An 18379-nucleotide genomic window follows, 5' to 3' on the forward strand; every position below is an offset into this window, starting at 1 on the left:
GTAAATGGACAAACATACACATGAAAATTACAGTGTGAAAAGTAAATGAGATAGGGAGAGAGGAACACACGCCAAACCAACCCACGTCCCTGCCTTGGTCATACCCCCCAAGGTTACACTAACTCTGCTCACTTAAACGGGCAGAGCAGAAGCCGTTTACATCCTCTCCTTATGGGACGAGGAAAACATCAGTTCAATTTTCGGGTTGAACCAAATCAGTCTCACTTACAAAGCTAAGACTCCCTAGTTCATATTCCGAGCTAAACTAAACCAGTCTCACTTACGGATCAGAGACTCCCCAATTCAATTATGGGCTAAACCCAATTGATACATTTAAAAATGTTTTTGTACATAAAATATGCTTCTCAAAATATAAGTAGAGATGTGCACATTAAGCTCAATAAGACATGCACACTCTAATATGATATGAAAATAATGCTCAATAGAGTAAAAGTGTGTTTCTCAAAATGATATTTTCAATCTTTCAAAAGATGTATATGATAAACACTTCAAGATTTAAACTCTATAAAATATTTTCTCCAAAAATATTTATCAACCAAATAAATGGGAGAAATTCAAAGATTTACTCTCAAAATGATTTTCTAAAAATGTGAGTTTAAGTGAGAGCAAATGCATTTTGATAAAATAAAAGCTCAATCAAAATGAATACACTCTGTCAAAAATAAAAAAGAGTGTTGGGAGAGTATAAGATTTACCCCATAAAATATTTTTGAATAAAAACATGTTTTGGAGGAACTTTGATTAGGATAAAATTACAGATAAAATTTGGCTAATCAAAATTGCTAATTTTGAAAAATGAAGGGGTATATATAGTTTTTATGAAAAATATAACTATTGGGACACACTAATATTATTAAAAATGTTTACTTAATTTTTAACCCCAATTGCCTTTAATTACCTGCGGTAAAATTTGGCCAACCCGAGAGTTTCAATCAACTGAGCGATAGGTTCGGTCGCCCGAATAGACACATGAGAAAAAGTAACTTTTTCATGCTCGAGTGCTCGAGGACAAGTTCGGGTGGCTGAACAAGGGGATTTTCCAAAATGTCAGAGGTTCGGTCGACTGGTTTTAAGTTCGGTCTACCAAACTACTCGATTCGGTCACCCGAGGTGAAAATGAACATGAAATTCGGGTGCCCGGGGAAGGTGGAAAAAGTTACAGCCAGTGTTTGATTGACCGAGGAAGTTCAACTCATTTTGATTCGATCGCCCGAACCAAGTCAAACTTTTGACCAGTTAATAGTTCGGTCCATCGAGGCATTTTTAACTTGCCTGGTTCAGTCGCCCCAATCCCTTTCAAACTTAACATTTTAGGTCCTTTCTAAGTTTAAAGTTATATGCAGGGACCTAGGGTCTTTCTACAACCTAGGCTTTTTAAAATAGCCCAAAACTCCAGCATCGGTCGACCGAAGTTAGGTTTAGTTCCCTATGGTCAATCAATGATCATGTTTGAGCATTAAGTCATATCATGCAAGATGTATGCAGTCATTATAGACAAAAATATAAAAATTAAATGCATATAAAAAGTAAAGCAAATATGTTTTCTTCTTCGTTCTTTTGACAACTTGGAATGCGCCTGAGTGTATATCCTTTACGTCCTTCAAGGTTTCCATTACCAGTCTCCTTTTGTGTATGTTAAATTATAACTTGTTCAATCACCTAGTACACACATAAGAAATATGTGCTTTGTCAGCATCAAAACAAGGATCGGACTTAAAAAAAAGTCAATATAATTGTTTAGCAACTTGTTGTCAAAAATTTTAATATGCAGAAATAATTATTTTGAATTAAATTATTCATTTTATATACTTTTAAATTAAAATTAAAATAAAGTAATCATATGAATTTAAATATAATTAAAATAAAAATGAACATAAATTTCAATTACGATATATTTTAACTATTTTTCAACAATCATGTCCAATAAAATTTTTATTATAAAGTAAGTTTTGAAAGTATAATATTAAGTAAAATAATTATAATAATATGTATTTATATTATAATATTTTATATGTATATAATTTTAATTATATTTTTATAATATTATTCGATTTAAAGATGAAAATGAGCATTTTCAATTAATTTTTAAAATTTATTTTAGTTTTATAAATATTAATAAAATAGGTTACTAGTTTTTGAGTTTTAATTTCTATTTCTAATTTTTGGTTTTTGTTTCTAGTTTCTATTTTTGTAAATTTTGACAATAATACCAAAGAACCTCTTAATTACCCAGCAAAAGACAAAATAGTTGCCTTTTTTCCCATAATGGTCATTGTCGATGCTAGGTTTTGAGGATCCATTTGGGTTCCTAACACTTGGTGTTGGTTTTGAAATTAGACAAGTATAAAGTACCAATACATTGGTCATTTAATTTATCTTCTTTACTTTTTGAAAACAGAATTGTCACTTTATTTTATTTTTGAAAATGTAAAATAAAGGAAAGTCTTTTAAAGAAATTGAGTTCGGGAGTACATTTGTATATAGGGAAGGTAACATTCTAAGTTTTCATTCTTGAAAATTCAAAAGGTTAGCACCCTAGAACACCCATTCCATCGAATTGTTGTCTTGCTTACCTTGTATGTGTGCGTGTAGAAACCCAAACCAAGAAAAAGAAAAGAAAATAAATAAAAGGTAAAAAAAGCAAGAAAGAATGGAGATGGTTTGGTTCAGCACCAAACCGCAAGAAAGAATGGATATGGTTTGGTTCAGCACCAAATTGTCGACGGTCTGAGGCCATCTCAGAAAACCGTTGATGGTTACGACAACCGAGAGCATTTTAAATGCCAAACCATTGGCGGTTTTGTCAAACTCAGGAAAACCGTTGACGGTTTCCCACGGGGCAGCTTGCTTATAAATAAAACTTAGGTCATTTTTCATTCAAAATTTCAAAACCTCTCTCTCTCTCTCTCTCTCTCTCTCTCTCTCTCTCTCTGCTAGGGTTTCGGTTCCCTCTCTCTCTCTCGCGTCTCTCTTGCTCCTAAAATCTCTCAAGGCTCTGGCTAGCCCTCCGATAATCTCCCTTGTCTTTCTCGGCTTGCCGGTAACGGGTGGATTGTTCTAGGGAGCGAGATAAGCAGCTTTTAAGAAACAAGTAAGGGAAATGGATTATGTTAGCTTTTTCTTAAATTTGAACCGATTAAACTCAAGTATATGAACTCGTGTATGTTATATATGATTTTCTGAATGGTTCAGGCATATGAAACTGATAGTTTTACAGATTATACATATCTGGGGAAAAATCAAAGTGAGTAAGGTTGATCATCTTCCTTTTCCTTATTAAACGGGTATTTTGATTTGAGTAAAAATTATGAAGATGATCAGACCTAGTTTTCAGTAAAAATATATATTTTCTCAAGCAGTTCAATATATCATGATTTATCAATTAAAAGTCATGTTGTCACGCCCCGAACCGGCAGATGGGTCCTAGGTGTGAATATAGTAACCTAACCTGTCCCTGTATCAATTCAAACATACATGATACAATACAATAAGAGGGTCTGACCCCGTGGGGTACACAGATGCCCTATACACATTACATACATATACATCCATACTCGTTAGTAACGCAGCGGAAAATACTTCATCTATCTATATAACATACCATACCAGAGTTCGTACAAAGCTAAGATATACGAACCCATATAATACTAATGTATACAATCCCATAAATACCATACATACTCCGGGTGTCTACAAAACCATCACGACAACCCGGTTATAAAATCTCATACCTAATCAGGTACTGACAGTAGCTAATGACACCCTGCTTCCAATTGCTAGGATGCTAAATACGGCTACCTGATGTACCTGAAAATATTGTACATACATTCATGGTGAGACACCTCTCAGTAAGGAAGAAAACATGTTATATCAGTGTGTGGCATACTAGTGTTATTTTATGCAAAACATAACACTATATAATACGATATAGTTCGAAAACATTTCCATATAGTTCTAGTATTTTCACAAATGCATTCCAGTACATACGATACCCAAAACATACGGTCAGTGTCATCACACTAATATACAACTACGCTATGAAATTCGAAGCTTCACAGCGATTACATTGCTAATATGATGTAGCTCACACTAGTACGCAACTACTCCATGAATCTGAAGCCTTACAACGATTACATTGCCAATACGCAACTACTTCGTGAAACCCAAACTTCACAGTGATTACATTGCCAATATAGTGTAGCTCACACCCCTCGGTGACCAGCGGGTATACGTAGTGATATTTCACACCCTCGGATATAGAGTCAAACAATCTCGCCCACGATTTTCACACTAGTACATGGCGCAGCGTACGTTAATTAGCCACCACATAACTATTTCGGTGTCCGGTAATTAGCCACCACTAGCCGATTTCACAAAACCTAGAATCATTTTAGAGCTCACACTCCTATACATATCAGCGTACGGTAATTAGCCGCCACATAGCTGTTTTACAAAATACTTGGAACAATTACATACAACCATACATACCACACTTATTTGGTTTACGGCAAATTATATCATTTTCCAATTCAAGTAAACAATTTATACAAATATGGATAACAGTCATCTCAATAATACAGTTTAAACAAAACAAATGGTTTTCCTAACAAAGCAGAGATGATATCCGAAATCCCCAAATTTTTTCAAAAACTGTAACTTGAAAATCCCATATTTTACCCGATAGATTTCCCCAAATGAGTTACCCATACATACATACGATCGTAGCCTACAAGCTTACCGATCCTGATTTCGAAAATAAACTAATATAAACTGAATCCCCTTACATTAACCCGAATTCCAACTACGAACTCTACGATCCCCAAAACTACGAACCAAGACTCCAAAACCTACAGTACAATACATGCTTACAATTCGTACTACTACACATATTTTGAATCAAAAACAAAAATCGATTTTTACCTTGATTTTAGCCCGAAACCCAAAATCGCTTAAAACGAAATTTTGATCCGCTAAAAACGTAGAGAATCCTTCCCTGATCCTTGTAGTAACGTCTGATTTACGAATCAGGAGACAAACGGCGAAGAGAGAGAGAGAGAGAGAGAGAGAGAGAGAGAGAGAGAGAGAGCTTCGAGTTCTAGAGAGAGAGGGAGAGAAAATCAAGCTAACTTAGCTTGGACGCAACCCTTTTGGATATTTATAGCCCTTCGACTCGGGGTGAATTCAACGACGAATTGGCGTCCTCGTCGACGAGTCTGCCATTGCCTTCGTCGACGAGACGGTGGCCTCGTTAACGAGCCGAGGTTCTAGATTTTTCCCAAAATCCCTCGGGATCTCCTCGTCGACGAAACATTGAATTTCTTCGCTGAGAACAGAAGGCACTTTATTGATGAACTCTGGCTTCATTGACGAAGCTTGCCCAAATTACCACTTTACCCTTCTTTCAAATATTAAATCCATTTATCACGGTTCGGGTTCTTATACATGTGGCATAAGAATTATTTATATGTTACTGCACAATTGAATATGAGTTTTTACTGTATTATACAATGGAAATGTGATTTTTATTTATTGATGGAAATACTAGAAATGTAGTGGAAATGGTGAAAATTTGAAATGATGGTTGAATGCTGAGATTGATATGACGGCTAAGTGTCGGGTTCTGATATGATGACTAAGTGTCGGGTTTTAATATGACAGCTAAGTTCCATGTTGACCTGATTGGTCATATCTCGTTTTGATAATGACAAATACCTTGGTATTGATGTTTGCCCTGAGTTTGTACATAGGTTCACTCTACACATGGAATTGAAAAGAACATTATATCATGATGGCATATGGTGACCCCAAGCAAGAATGAAGATTATTGTGTTTCATTTGTAATTGTATTTTTATATTCTTCATTCTGGATTGTAATTCAATATGGTGTATAATAACTATATCATGCATGATAGGATTGTATGCTCATGTTGCCATAGATTGACCTTTAGGTTCCTACACGCTTAGTGCACAAAACCCCTCTAAGCTCACATATCATCCGGGGTAAATTTAAATTAAAGTATGGACCTTAGACTTAAAATCATAAGGGCTTTGGGCAACCAAACTAAGTAAGTCAAATTGCCTTAGTCAACCGTGGAACCTAAGGTGTAGCTCCAAGAGGGGGTGTGAATTCGGTTATTTAAAATTTTTCTTTTAAGTCCCTTGTTGAAATCTTAACCTTTTATAATTCTTTTTAAAGACTTCTTATTTTCTTGTTGATTAGGCAATCCACACGAAAAACTTACGTATTCTATTCAATCCACATCCACAACATAAACAACTAAATAATTAACTATTCAAACCAATCAAACACAATACAAGTAATCAATTAATGTATGCTTTATAGTATTCAACTTAATTATTAGTAGCCCTGTATATGAATATGCAAGTCCTGTAGTTGGCCTTTGAATTGAAAATTAAAATAACTTCCAATCACTCTTTTCAATAACTCAAATTTTAAATAAACCCTTAGTTAAAAGAACTTAGGAGTTGATCAACCAACGTAATCCCTTTCGGTTTCCGCAATCAATAATGATCAACCCAATCAATTTTAATCTTAGGTTTATTTAATATCCAAGGTTGTTTGTAAGATTAATACATCCACGCAATTTATATTGTTGTTGGAATTTGAAGAGAATAAGAGAAGAGAGTGACACGGTGTTTTTACGAGGTTCGGCTTACCTCGATCAACGTCCTTGCCTTAGGTTAACCACCTAAGGATTCCACTATACCTTGTTCCTTCCAGGTGGAACAAAAACCTTTACAATAACCAACCTCTTTTTGAGGAAGAGAAACCTCTCCAAGCAACAAACTATACTTGGTGCAACGATCCAACTATACCTTGAATCATCAAAGATTTAATAGAAAGGAATGGATATCTGCGTACAAAAACACTCTCAAACACAGAGTAAGTTGTACAAGTTAAATCACCTAACGTACTTCAAAACCAAAACTAAATAGACAATATGAAGCTTAAGGTTTAGAAGTCACCAAAGGTTCTTTATTATGAATAAAGAACTTAGTTGCAAATCAAAACCAAAACTTTTAATCAACAAGCAATTTTGTAGAGTTCTCCCAACAAGAATATGAGCAAGTATGAACTTTAGGAGAGTTTTAACGTATAATACTTGTATTGCTTATACATCTTGTTTCAATGAGCAGGAGAGGTATTTATAGACTCCTTTAAGAAAAGTTTCCTCATTTAACAAGTTAACTTAGAGTATTTAGGTAATTTTTCAGAAGATAATAAATCACAGAATTAATTTTGAAAAACTTCCCGTTAAATTCGTATTTTAAAAATCTCCGTTGAGTCAGTCGGTTGACTCACTCGACTGGGTCAACATTTGTATTAGTTAGTTGGCTGGATAAGCGACTGAGAACATTCTGTCTGCCAAAACTTTATTTTAAGAAAATGTTAGTCGGCTGACTGAACCACGTTCAAAATGATCAGTCGATTAACTGATTCTAGTTTAGAAAGGTCAGTCGGTTGGTTAGGTTTTTAAAAGATAACTTGGGTCAGTCGGCTGAGTCATTCTAATGTATTTTGGTCAATCGGCTGACCAGTCCTCTCTTTTCAAATATTTTTATTTCTGATTTTTAAAATCTAGTTTACTTGAAAAACTCAAATACAACTTTTCAAAAATATTTTCAAGGGGTTTTCAAGTGCTGGTCTCTAAGTCTTTGTATCTTAAGGAACTTCACATATCTAAATAGTAATGAATTGAAGTACTTATAAATATCCTTCTATGCATGATCTCATTAACCACTAAATCTTCTAGTCTCTTGAGATTCAATCTTTTACTTCAAGTCCTACTTAGCCTTTAAGCTCTTCATTTGTCGTTCATTACTTCAATATACTGATAAACTTTCACTTGATTGACTTTGATTTCCAGTTTACTTCCATGATTAACCATGAGTGTCCTTTTACTTTGACCTGAAATAAAGCCACCTAATAACACATGTTAAAACATCCTTCATTTGTTATCATCAAAACAAGATTGAAAAACTCAGTTAGGCCAAAAATCTCCTCCTTTTTTATGATGACAAACAAGGAGCAAAGATGAGGGTTCCTATGAAAAGGCTTCCCCTTACTGTAAGCATTCTTTCAATGTTTTAAACATGTGACATCAATTTTAATTTTTCAACATTTTAAGCATGTGACATCAGAGTTATATATTATGTGAAAAATTCCAATGTGCTTTAGTCAAAATCAAGGATATTCAATATACAAGTAACATACTCAACATAAGATTAAATATATATAAATATACATAAAGAGTATTCATACTGAGCATGTGACTATTCAATATGGCATACATACTTAAGGATATACAAATATACATAAAGAGTATTCATACTAAGCATGAGACTATTCAATATGACATACATACTTAAGATGACTATTACGACATACAAAATTAACATAACTATTATGGCATACAAACTTAACATTTCATTACATCTTTGCTCTTCTCAGATTTCTCCCCCTTTGTACATCACTCAAAAACAAGGGGAAAGAGATAAATCATATAGGCAAAGCTACCAAAAAAAGTGTTTTTTCATACAAAATATCAAAGTACAAGCAAAAAAGTTACAAACTTGCAAGTGGAAGTGTAAAAACATCATATAGCATGAGCAAAAAGATCCTTTGCTACTTTTTCAATCCTTGCCATCTGCTGCTTCATCTTCCCCTTCTTCTTCTTCTACTTCTTCAGTACATTCTTGCCCTTAAGCAAGCTCCAGAGGACAAAGCAGTCTGCATAGGAGATTTATGCATGTGATCCAGCTTGAGGAAGTATATTATAAGTGATGATATTTTGTAAAATTTGAGCTTGAAGGTTCAAGTGTTTGTATAACAGAGGATTGTCAAAAGAAACAGACTCATTTTCTAGAATCAGAGGAAGAAATTCTTCTGGAGTAATAAAGCCTTGTTCTAGAATCCAAGAAGTACCAAAAAGAGGACATTCAAAATCTGCTTTGGTAATTTTAAAAATCTTTCCAAGGGACTCAGAGGTAAGGGAGATGGATTTTCCCATTACTTTAGTCGATAGGCCAATCTCTTCCTTAACAAGGTTTGCATAGAAAATCTTTATGAGATTGGGAAAATGTCCTTTGGCTTGATAGAAAATGAAAATTTTCCATCCTAGAGTCTCGAATAAAGAAATTATATGAGGGAAATCAGATGTGAAAAATGAAACATCAAGGACTTTATCGAGAATAGGATCCACCGCGCTAAGATAATTTCGATAAAAGGTCTTGGCGTGCGGGGGTACAAGCCATTGTTCGATTAAAGGGTCTTCAGTGGCTTGAGTAGAGGTCCGGTTTCTTGCAGCCAACTAATTTGGTTCTTGGCATTTTGGATGTTTTCTATGGATAACCGTAGATGGAAAGGCTGAGATTTTGTGAGATTTGGAAGGTAAAGATGAGATTCTTGGTGTTTTTGGATGAAATGAAGCTAAGGAAAGGGAGAGAGTGAGAGCACACGAAGAAACAAAACCTAGGTCAATTGACTGACCAGTTGAATCACTCGAGTTTTTATAAACGAGCCTAGGATTTTTTCGTCAATTAGTCAGCTAACTGTTCTCTAGTCCAAGAACAATAATTCAGTCAGTCGGCTGACTTTAGAGTCAGTTGGCTGATTGGCCTTTGTTCTAGGAAAACTAATTTAGTCAGTCGGCTGACTTCAGAGTCAGTTGGCTGACTGTAGATTTTTCTTTAAGTTTTTTCCTTTCACTTAGTTTCTTTACTATGTAGTAGACCAAGCTCTCTTCTAATGGTTATGAATCTATCTTTTAAGAAAGGTCAGTAAAGATATCAGCCCATTGATCATTTGTATTGATAAATTCAAGAATGATGCCTTCTTTTTGAACATGATCTCTTAGAAAGTGATGTCTTATGTCAATATGTTTGGTTCTTGAGTGTAAAATGGGATTTTTAGATATATTTATCGCACTTGTGTTGTCACACTTAATTGGTATAGTTGTGTATTTCAAATTGAAATCTCTTAATTGATGTTTCATGTACAGTGTTTGTGCACAACAACTCCCGGCTGCAATATATTCAGCCTTAGCAGATGACAAAGTCACAGAGTTTTGTTTCTTAGAGAACCAAGAAACTAAAGATCTTCCTAAGACGTGGCATGTGCCACTTATACTTTTTCTATCTATTTTACACCCTACATAGTCCGCATCTGAATAACTAATCATTTCAAATCTGGCGTCCCTTGGTACCATAGTCGTAAGTCTATTAAGTATCTTAGGATTCTTTTAACAACTATTAGGTGTAATTCCTTAGATGCTGATTGAAAACGTGCACACATACACACACTAAACATTATGTCGAGTCTACTAGCTGTTAGATATACTAGACTTCCAATCATACATCTATAATACTTTGTGTCTGCAGGTTTTTCCTTTTCATCTTTGTCTAGGCTGATGGATGTACTCATAGGTGTTCTTATGGGTTTACTATTTTCCATACCGAATTTTTGTATCATTTCTCTTATGTATTTTGATTGACTTAAGAAAGTCCCATGCTTGGCTTGTTTAATTTGTAATCCAAGAAAATAGTTTAACTCCTCTATCATGCTCATTTCAAATTCTTCTTGCATACAATTTGCAAATTCTTTGCATAAATATTCATTAGTAGCACCAAATATTATATCATCTACATAGATTTGAATTAGGAGTATATCATCTTTCTTGGGTTTAATGAACAAGGTACTATCAATTTTTCCTCTTGAAAACCCCTTCTCAATTAGAAATTCATTAAGTCTTTCATACCAAGCCCTAGGGGCCTATTTTAATCCATACAAAGTCTTAGTTAGTCTAAATACATGATTAAGATTTTCTATAATTTCAAAACCAGGGGGTTGTTCAACATATACCTCTTCATTAATATACCCATTTAAGAAGGCACTTTTGACATCCATTTGGTATAACTTAAATTCTTTATGGGAAGCATATGCTAGTAGCATTCTTATAGCTTCCATTCTAAGTACAGGGGCAAAGGTTTCATCTTAGTCTATCCCTTCTTCTTGGTTATATCCTTTAGCTACAAGTCTGGCTTTGTTTCTAATGACTATACCATTCTCATCCTTTTGTTTCTAAATACCCATTTAGTTCCTATGATAGAATGGTTTTCAGGTTTGGATACTAATTGTCATACTTTACTTCTTTCAAATTGATTTAATTCTTCTTGCATAACAATTATCCAAGAATCATCTTTGAGGGCCTCTTCAACATCTTTAGGTTCATCTTGAGATAAGAATACATAGTGATTGCATAGATTCTTTAAAGAAGATCTAGCAGTTACACCTCTAGATGGTTCACCTATAATTTGATCTTAAGGGTGATCTTTTACATACTTTCATCCTCTTGGAGATTCATGATTTTCTATAGGTTTATCTTTTTAGGTTTCTTCATTTTATTCTTTTTCTTCCTTGATTTCTAGATCATCTTCCTTTTTGAAAATATCATCATTTTCTTCATTTTTGACTTCTTCTGAAAAAGGGTTCGATTCATCAAAGTTTATGTGAATTGATTTAATGATGGCGAGTGTTCTTTTGTTATAGATCCTATAGGCCTTACTATTTGTAGAGTATCTTAGGAAAATTCCTTCATCCGATTTAGAATCAAATTTTCCTTAGTTATCTTTGTTATTGAGAACAAAACACTTACACCCAAAAACATGAAAGTAAGTTATGTTAAGCTTTCTTCTTTTCCATAATTCATAAGGTGTCTTGTTTAAACTTGATCTAATAGAAACCCTATTAATTATATAGCAAGCTGTATTTACAGCTTCGCCCCAAAAATACTTGGGTAAGTTATTTTCATTAAGCATAGTTCTTGCCATTTCTTGAAGAGTTCTATTTTTCCTCTCCACAACTCCATTTTGTTGTGGGGTTCTAGGTGCTGAAAAGTTGTGAATTATACCATGATCATTACAAAACTTTTCAACGTCTTGATTCTTAAATTCTCCTCCTTGGTCACTTCTTAGGTTAGAAACATTGTACCCTTTCTCATTTTGAAGCTTCTTGCATGGAGTGATTAACAAATTACAAGCTTCATCTTTGTTAGCTAAAAACAATACCCATGTGTATCTAGAGTAATCGTCAACAATTACAAAAGCGTATTGTTTTTCTCCTAAACTTTGAGTTCTAGTAGGACCAAACAAGTTTAAGTGTATGAGTTCTAGGGGTCTACTAGTTGATATATGTTTCTTCCTTTTAAAACTTGTCTTGATTTGTTTTCCTAGTTGACAGGCATCACAAATTTTATCTTTGATAAACTTGGTATTAGGTAAGCCTTTAACTAAATTCTTTTTTGGAGAGTTTAGATATGAGATCCATGCTGACAAGTCCTAATCTTCTATGCCAAAGCCAACTATTTTCACTCATGGCAGCTAAGCAAGTTATATCTTGAGAGATCAGGCTATCAAGGTTTATGCAATACACATTATTCATTCTATGTGCAGTGAATAGTGTCTTATGATCCTTGGAATTCAATATTATGCATTTGTCTTTCTTATTATTTTAAATCCTTTGTCGCTAAGTTGACTAATGCTTAATAGCTTATGCTTTAGACCATCTACTAACAAGACATCATCAATAGTGAGTGAAGAGTCTTTATCTATTTTACCAATTTCGATGACCTTGCCTTTTGCATTGTCACTGAAGGTTACATATCCTCCATCCTTTTGAGTGAGAGAAGTGAACTTTGATTTATCTCCCATCATATGTCTTGAACATCCATTGTCCAAGTATCATTTTTCTTTAAACGGAGTGGACCTAAAGCAAACCTACAAGAGAAGATTCATGTGGTTACTTTTGAAACCCAAACTTTCTTAACTCTCTTTAAGTCTTTTCTAGTTTTTGTGTTTATCTTCCATTCATTTTTCACTTTGATGTGCTTTTTCTTGAGTGGACAATTAAACATTATATTTCCTTTATTTTTACACATGTAGCAAGTAGTATGCTCATAAATGTTTGTGGATGAAGTACTTGCATAGTGTTTAGATTGCTTTACGAAATACCCCATAAACAATTGTTTCTTTCTTTTGGTTGGTGTTCCATTGTAACCAATTCCTTCTCTATTGTTAGCCATCCTTTGTTTTCCTACCATTTTTTCAAAGTTTACTTTACCTCTAATGAAGTTGTAAATAATCTTTTCCTTATCTTGAATTGAGTTTTAAGATCAATTATTTCTAGCTCTCTCTTGCCATCTTCATTCACTTGAGACTGCTAATTTTCGAGACATGTCATTTACTTTCTTTTCAAGCTCATCAATTTTTTGGTCTTTTTCTTCTTCAACAATTTTCAAAGATTCAAGCTGATTTCTAAATGTTTCATTTTGTTGTTTCAAGCTTATGTTCCTTTTTGAGACCTTGATGAATTTATTGTGAAGAGAGAATAATTATACTTGAAGTTCTTTATAAGAAGACATACTTTCTCATGAATCATTACATGATTCATTACACGAATCTACCGAAAAAGAGTAGTAAGAGTTTACATCTTCATTGTGTGCCATGAAGCACATGTTTGCTACTTTTTGTTCGTTGGATTCGCTCTCTAATTCACTTGAGCTTGTGTCGTCCCATGTTGCCTTCATTGCAGGTTTCTTTTTCTTCTTTTCTTTCTTGAGTTAAGGGTAGTCTGACTTGATGTGTCCGACCTTTTTACAATAATAACAAGTGGGTGGTTCATTTTTGCTCTTGTATTCCTTTTTACTATTTTCACCTTTTTCAGTTCTTGAACCTTTGAGTTTTCTAGTGAACTTCTTGTTTCTTTTAAAAAATTTTCCAAGTCTTTTAGTTATGAAAGCTAATTCTTCATCTTCTAATTCACTAGAGTCATCATCTTCTTCACTTGAATTTTCTTTCAAGGCTTTTAAAGCTATAGACTTCTCATTTTTATTTTCAGTGCTTCTTTCTTTTATAGCCATTTCATAGGTTAGAAGTGATCCTATGAGTTCATCTAATGAAGTTGTTTTGAGGTTTCTACCTTCTGTTATTGTTGTGGCTTTTGGTTCCCAAATGGGTGGAAGTGCTCTTAGAATTTTGCGAATCATCTCATGGGTGGAATATGTTTTCCCTAAGGCACTTAGTGAGTTTATGACATATGTGAACCTAGTGCACATGCTTGTGATGGTTTCGTCGGAGTTCATCGTAAAAGCTTCATACTCATTGGTCAACATATCAATTCTACTGTCTCTAACATCTACTGTGCCTTCATAGGTTACTTGTAATTTATCCCAAATTTCCTTTACTATTTTACACGCCATTACTTTATTGAATTCATCCGCATCAAGTGAACAATATAGGACGTTTATCGCACTTGAGTTAATTTGCAGCATTTTGTAATCTGATTTGATCAGTTCTTTTTCTTCTTTAGGTACTTCTTTTCCATCCACTAGTTTAGTAGGGACCAGATTACCATTTTTGACAACATTCCATGCCTTTCAATCCACTGTTTGAAGGTAGATTCTTATTCGTTGTTTCGAAAAGGTGTAATTGAGTCCACAAAAATGGGTGGTCTAGTTAAGGATTGATCCTCACCAAAGGGAGCTACTTCTATTTGTGCCATCTAGATCTTTATATAGCTACTTGTTAGGATTTACTATAACCTCGCTCTGATACCAATTAAAGCCTAAAGTGTAGTCCTAAGAGGGGGGGGGGATGAATTGGGTTATTTAAAAATTTTCTTTTAAGTCCCTTTTTGAAATCTTAACCTTTTACAATTCTTTTTAAAGAATTCTTATTTTCTTGTTGATTATGCAATCCACGCGAAAAACTTACGTATTCTATTCAATCCACATCCACAACATAAACAACCAAATAATCAACTATTCAAACCAATCAAACACAATACAAGTAATCAATTAATGTATGCTTTCCAATATTTAGCTTAATTATTAGTAGCCCTGTATATGAATATGCAAGTCCTGCAGTTGGCCTTTGAACTGAAAATTAAAATAACTTCCAATCACTTTTTTCAATAACTCAAATTTTAAATAAACCCTTAGTTAAAAGAACTTAGGAGTTGATCAACCAACGTACTCCCTTTCGGTTTCCGCAATCAATAATGATCAACCCAATCAATTTTAATCTTAGGTTTATTTAATATCCAAGGTTGTTTGTAAGATTAATACATCCATGCAATTTATATTGTTGTTGGAATTTGAAGAGAATAAGAGAAGAGAGTGACACGGTGTTTTTACGAGGTTCGGCTTACCTCGATCAACGTCCTTGCCTTAGGTTAACCACCTAAGGATTCCACTATACCTTGTTCCTTCCATGTGGAACAAAAACCTTTACAATAACCAACTTCTTTTTAAGAAAGGGAAACCTCTCCAAGCAACAAACTATACTTGGTGCAACGATCCAACTATACTTTGAATCTTCAAAGATTTAATAGAAAGGAATGGATATCTACGTACAAAAACACTTTCAAACACAGAGCAAGTTGTACAAGTTAAATCACCTAACGTACTTCAAAACCAAAACTAAATAGACAATATGAAGCTCAAGGTTTAGAAGTCACCAAAGGTTCTTTCTTATGAATAGAGAACTTAGTTGCAAATCAGAACCAAAGCTTTTAATCAACCAACAATTTCGTAGAGTTCTCCCAGTAAGAATATGAGCAAGTATGAACTTTAGGAGAGTTTTAACGTAGAATACTTTAATTGCTTGTACATCTTGTTTCAATGAGCAAGAGAGGTATTTGTAGACTCCTTTGAGAAAAGTTTCCTCATTTAACAACTTTACTTGGAGTATTAGGTAATTTTTCAGAAGATAATAAATCATATAATTAAATTTGCAAAACTTCCTGTTAAGTTCGTATTTTAAAAATCTCCGTAGAGTCAGTCAGCTGACTCACTCGACTGGGTCAACATTTGTATTTGTCAGTTAGCTGGATAGGCGACTGAGGACATTCTGTCTGCCAAGAAATTATTTCAAGAAAATGTCAGTCGACTGACTGAACCACGTTCAAAATGATCAGTCGGCTGGGCAGGCAAGGATGTCAGTTGGCTAACTGATTCTAGTTTAGAAAGGTTAGTTGGCTGGACAGGTTTTCAAAAGATAACTTGGGTTAGTTAGCTGAGTCATTCTAATGTGTTTTGGTCAGTCGGTTGACCAGTCCTCTCTTTTCAAATATTTTTATTTTTGATTTTTAAAATCTAGTTTAGTTGAAAAACTTAAATACTGCTTCAAAAATATTTTCAAGGGTTTTTTCAAGTGCTGGTCTCTAAGTCTTTGTATCTTAAGGAGCTTCACATATCTAAATAGTAATGAATTGAAGTACTTACAAATATCCTTCCTAAGCATGATCTCATTAACCACTAAGTCTTCTAGTCTCTTGAGATTCAGTCTTTTACTTCAAGTCCTACTCAACCTTTAAGCTCTTCATTTGTCGTTCATTGCTTCAATATACTGAGAAACTTTCACTTGATTGACTTTGATTTCCAGCTTACTTCCATGATTAACCATGAGTGTCCTTTTTCAAAACAAAATTGAAAAACCTAGTTAGGCCAACATATCGAACTATTGACTAGTCAAATAGTTGACCTGACTTTAGGCGACTAAACTCAAATGACTTGAGTGTCCATGGTTGACCGAACTCATACCCTTACTTTTTCCAAAGTCCTCGGGTGCCCAAACTTGTAGTTTATTTTCACCTCAGGCGACCGAACTTGGAAGTTCGATAGGCTGAACTTAATTTCAGGCGACCGAACCTCGGACATTTTGGAAAATCGCCTTGAATAGCAAAACGAACTTAAATTAGGCACCTGAACATGGAAAATTCTGTTTTTCCCATGTGTCTGTTCGGGCAACCGAACCTATGGCTCGGTCTACTGAAACTCTTGGGTTAGCCAAATATTTACCATGGTTAATTTGGGTTAAACAGGGTTGTTGACCTCATAGGTCACACCTGGTTTTGATAATGATAAATACTCAAGTATTTGATAGCTATCAAGTGTATGTGCAGGTTTTTATTAGCAGATCAAGAAATGGCACTTGAAGCAAAGCATGAAGACCTTGAAGACTACTTTCATGTTGTAATTCATTTTAGTTCAATGAGGGTCTGTAATAGTAATTAGGAGAAAATGTCTGTAATAATTATCTGCATATCATGCATATATGATATATGGTAAGCTCAGTAAGACCTTAGTGAGACCTTAGGTCCCAACAAATATGCACAAATGAGTCCCCATTATCACTTGCACAATCAGGGGATCAACTTGAAATAAATTGGACACAATAAGTATGTTCGGTTGACCAACCCAACCAAGCTTATTCAGCTTGGTCGACCGAACTGGCTAGTGGTCAACTGTTTGACCACAATATGGTCATCCGAACCTAGCCAAGTTTATTCAACTAGATCGACCCAAACTCCCTGGGTCAACATATTGATCGCTTGGTCGATCGACCAAGTTTTTAGGGGCAATGTCCTCATCGACCGAACCCCCACGTGGGAAATGTCAACCACCTAGTCGACCATATATTGTAGTTCAAACTGATCCAATCAACCAAACTACATGAAATTAAAAAATCGCCCTTGAACCATGCAATTCCGATCAACCATGCTTTCAGTTCAAATTTTTCTCGGTCGACTGAACGTAGCAACTTGGTCAACCGAACCTGAAGTTCGGTCGATCGGTGCTCCCGGGTTGAAATTTTTTTTACTGAGGTTAAAAATATTTAAATAGGGTTAACTTTGCTAAATTGTTTTAAAACAATTCTAATAATTCCCTACATGTCCTAAACAATTATATTTTGGCCTTTGTTTATAAATATGAGTTCATTTGTGAGGATTAGTAATATATTAGTAAAAATCATTAGCAAAAATTCTCTTTATTTCAAAATCATATTTTGCCCAAATGCTCTCATTTCTTCATTCCCTTGATACATCTTAGCATTGTGAGAGTTCCTTTGATTGTGCTAGTGCTTATTAGATATTGCTAATACTCCCATTGCTTTGGTTGATTATTGATATTGATTTTAAGGGAGTTTAGTTAAGTTTATCCCACATTTGAATAAAATAAATCTTGTGTTGGGATAAACTCATAAGCCTAAGGATTCTTGAATTGTCATTGCAATATTCTTAGAGCTATATTTTGTTGTGCAAAATATTTTTTCACAAGCTATAATATTTTCAAACTACTCCTATGCTTATTTCATTGAAGGAAAATATTTTGAGTTAGTTTGAATATTTGATTAGCATCTTTGAAACCTTGATTCGTTATTGAGATTTGATATAACTTGTTTCAAAGATATAGCTTAATTAGAACACTCTTGAACATTCTAATGATCATATCATGTTGAGTGTTGCTTGCACAAAAATACACATCACTGAGCTTATATT

This window comes from Malania oleifera, chromosome 13 (genome assembly GCF_029873635.1).
Source record: "Malania oleifera isolate guangnan ecotype guangnan chromosome 13, ASM2987363v1, whole genome shotgun sequence".
Taxonomy (NCBI): domain Eukaryota; kingdom Viridiplantae; phylum Streptophyta; class Magnoliopsida; order Santalales; family Ximeniaceae; genus Malania; species Malania oleifera.